Source organism: Heterodontus francisci, chromosome 26 (genome assembly GCF_036365525.1).
Source record: "Heterodontus francisci isolate sHetFra1 chromosome 26, sHetFra1.hap1, whole genome shotgun sequence".
Lineage (NCBI taxonomy): Eukaryota > Metazoa > Chordata > Chondrichthyes > Heterodontiformes > Heterodontidae > Heterodontus > Heterodontus francisci.
Window position 1 is genome coordinate 51894540 of NC_090396.1, and position 4374 is coordinate 51898913.

Consider the following 4374-nt stretch of genomic DNA (forward strand, 5'->3'; position numbering starts at 1 on the left):
ATAAAAATTCAAATTGTGGTTGTTGCAGCCAAGGTTAATCCTATTTTCACTTGATGTCCACACAAATGCCCAAGTTTTCTGGCAGCTGAATGCTGGATAGCGATTGGGAGCAGGAATTCCTGTTATATTCCAGAAAGCTTGTTGCTCAAGGATTATGCTGGAGCCAATCTTAACAAAATCTTGCATTTATTTTACAAAGTAAGAAGATTACAAACATGCAGCTCCTCACTCAACCCTTCACCCAGTTTCAGTGTCTCCTTATATATACGCTTACACAGGAGGACTGAATTCGAATAAAGAACTAACTCAGGAATTGAATCTGGGACCTGCTGGTCTATGTGGTGGAGCTAAATATTGCCTTTACCAACTTACCAGAAATTACAGCTTTTAATTACAAATCTGCTTGTAATTTTTGGTTCAATGTACAATTGCCACCATCATTTTTTTAGGACAGACTGCTACAGGTTTGTGCCCCAGGGACAGATTTTAAGCACAAGGTCTAAGATTTGTCTCTGGCAATACTTCATCACATTAAAAACTTGCTAGAATTAAAATCTTCATGTGTTTTTTAAAACATATTTTCTTTCCTTTCAGCTTTGAATAGAATTGACTGTACAGATATATCCCAAGAAGGTAAGTCATCAGAGGGCAGTTCAGAGGCCTGGACGTGTCAGATCTCTATTTTGACCACGACTGAACAAAATGGGCAATTTTTGTTTGGTCAATACTAGGCGCACAAAGTGGACTGGATGAATAACTGTTCATAAGTATATAATTGGCTCCAGAAAATTTCCTTTTGTTTTTACTTCCTTTAATTAAATGCTGTAGTTAACCAGTAGTCGAGAGGCTGGGCTGGTGGATGAATGACTCACGTGTCCAACACAGGGCAGGTAGATCAATAGCTCATGAGTCCAATGCTGGGTGAGCGGGTGAAAGCACTGGCTCATGGCCACAAAGGCAATCGGTTTGATTTCCCCAAGGGCCATACATTGAAACTCATTTTTTCAGATGGATACTATTTTTACCACGACTGAGCTTTCTTTATAAAGCCAAAGAACATAATAAATAATAGGAAGTGGAACACGTTGCAAATAATGTCTGGAAGAGAGAACCCCTAGCTTACATGTACCAGTGTCCTTCAGAGAATTGATTCTATGGAACCCACCAATCTCAATTTAGATAATTACATAATCACACATTTATGCAGTAATTTTTTAAAATATAAATATTAATGTTTAAAGATTCACATTAGCATCAGTGTACCCAAGAACGTGGATCGTACACTTTATTTTGAGGATTTGAAAGAATATGCTGACTGGAACCCTTCTCTTGAGATCATGCATGGTCCCAACTGATTCTAACAACTGCACCAGCTCAAAGAGTGTGATCCCTATACCAGTAATTAATCTCCCTCCTTTGTACACAGTTGTACAACTACTTCACTTGCATTTATACAGCACTCCTAGCTTAGGAAGTCTCAGAGCCTTTCACAAGGAGAGCAGCAGACTACAGTTAGGAAGGGAAGAAAATTGGGGAGGGATAAAGACCTAAGACACAGTTTACAGGAGGCCCTTGAAGTCAAGGAGAGAGTTCGCAAAGTGATGTGGGGACAAAATTCCAAAGGGAAGACACAACGTGAGTGAAAGCTCCCTCTACAAATTAGATTTCCATACGTGTTCTTCATTACAGGGGACTTTATGAAATGTTTCACAATATTTTAAACTGCGTTGTCAGTAGGAAAATTACTCACCTTTCTTTTGGTTTTCCTCAGTCATTCAATGCTCATTGTTCAAACCTGAATTGCTTATGACCTTTTTCTCAGCTGCATAATTATTTTTAAATCAAAGTTTCTGTCAGGCACCCCTACAATTCAAGGCTTAAAATGCTTTTTCATAAGTAAACCCAGCCTGTGATCAGTGATTGATAAAACAAAGCTAAGACCTCATGAAGCGCAGTGTTAGACTAATACAATTTCTTCTTCAGCTGAAGCCAGCGCTTCAGAAACATATATTTGAATTCAGAAATGTTTAATTCAGCGTGATGGCTCTTATATATTCTGGAAGAAGGAAAATGTTTTAACTCACATCCAATCTGCACTCAAGGTTAGTTGGGAAAGAGCCACATTTTCAAACTGCTTTCGATAAGATCCAGCTGCTTGCAGGTTACTGTGTTCCGCAGAAGGGTCACGGACCTGAAACGTTAACTCTGCTTCTTTCTCCACAGATGCTGCCAGACCTGCTGAGTATTTCCAGCATTTCTTGTTTTTATTGCTTGCAGGTTACTGCTGAACAGACACTGTTACAGTCTGGATTAAATCTCCATGTTGTTAATTCTGTCAAACAGGTGTTAGAAAATTCTTGTCACCTGTTATTCACTATAACTAAGGAAAATGGTTGGTTATCACAAGATGCTTACAGATAAGACAGGCCATTCGTCCCACCTTAATTTGTCCATCCATCAAGACTCTACAGTCCTTCCACTGTTGCATCGAATTGTTTCCTAGATAATTCCAGAGATTTTGTTTCCACTACATTATTTGGAATTCCATTCTAAATGTTGATTACTCTCTGGATGAAGAGTACTTCTGAAAATCAGCCCTCAGATGACCTTTTATTGGTTTGAACCGGTGTCCTTTCATCCTATTACCACAGTTTAATTTGTGGAATTCCAAATTAATATTTTCCCCATCATTTACTAACTTCTTTAACTGTGTAAGATCACCTTTCAGACACCTCCTTTCCAGGCTGGAATAACCATATTGGTCCAGTCTCTTCTCTCATATCCCTGGCACTAGGGAGCAGCTTCTGCACTGCCCCAGTCTATCCATGCATCTCTTGTTTCTTGGCGCCCAGAATCGGACACAGTGTTCAAGGTGCGGCTTGACCAGAGGACCGTACAGTTTGATCACAATTTTGTCCAACTTCATATAGATCCACTCAGAAACAGACATTTGATTTGTCTCCAGGATTGCATTACTTTGGGCAGTCGATCACACTACATGCAGGTAAGTGTAAATAATTGTGGGATTAGTCATATGATTATGTGTCCTGTAGTTAGCAGAAACTGCAGCCACGGTGGAGAGACTGGGTGTTTAACCTGGTGGATGGAGTAATCAAGCGGACTGCTTTGTCCTGGACGGTGTTGAGCTTCTTTAGTTTTAGTTTTTAGTTTTAGAGATACAGCACTGAAACAGGCCCTTCGGCCCACCGAGTCTGTGCCGACCATCAACCACCCATTTATACTAATCCTACACTAATCCCATATTCCTACCACATCCCCACCTGTCCCTATATTTCCCTACCACCTACCTATACTAGGGGCAATTTATAATGGCCAATTTACCTACCAACCTGCAAGTCTTTTGGTGGTGGGAGGAAACCGGAGCACCCGGAGAAAACCCACGCAGACACAGGAAGAACTTGCAAACTCCACACAGGCAGTACCCAGAATTGAACCCGGGTCGCTGGAGCTGTGAGGCTGCGGTGCTAACCACTGCGCCGCCCTAATTTTTTCTCCCCAATTTTCTTGAGTGTTGCTGCAGCTGCACCCATCCAGGCAAGAGGAGAGTATTTCATCACACTCCTAACTTGTAGGCATGGAGAGCCTTTGCGTAGTCAGAATACCCATTTTCTGATCCACAACATTTACGTGGCTGGTCCAGTTGGGTTTCTGGTTAATGGCAAACCCCAGAAGGTTGATGGTGGGGGATTTAGCAATGGTAATGCTGTTGAATGTCATGGGGAGGTGGTTAGACACTTTCCCGTTGATTGTCATTGCCTGGCACTGGTGTGACACAAGTGCTACTTGCCACGCAACAGCCCATGCCCTGCTTGTTGTCCAGGCCTTGCTGCATGCGGGCACAGACTACTTCATTATCTGAGGAAATGCAATTGAAGCTGAACACTGTAATCATCAGTGAAAAGCTCTGCTTTTAACTTTATCCATGTGCTGCTCCTTCAGTTTTTTTTCTCCCCAATTTTCTTCCCTCCTGCTCTTCTGAAGATATCAACTTCCTCCCCGAAGGCAGTTCAACAAGCAGTGGGCATTGTTTACACCTCAGCAGTGAGTGTCAGTGGGCCGCAAACAGACCTGTCGTCAATTAACATCCAAATCTGCATTTTCCAGCAAGACAGCAATCATGAAAAAGAACATAATCTCATTTTTCTTATATAAACCCAGGGGTATTAAGGCCAAATGTTGTGCCTCAACTGCTGTGTTGGCTTAGCTCAGCTACCTCAGTGCAGTCTAACGATCAAATTCATAGTCTGAATGCCTCAGGGACAGTGACTTTACCTCCAGCTTTCCCAACACTGTTTAAACCTTTACACTAGTGTTTTCCAAGAAAAAAATGTTTTTGAATATCAATCAGCATTT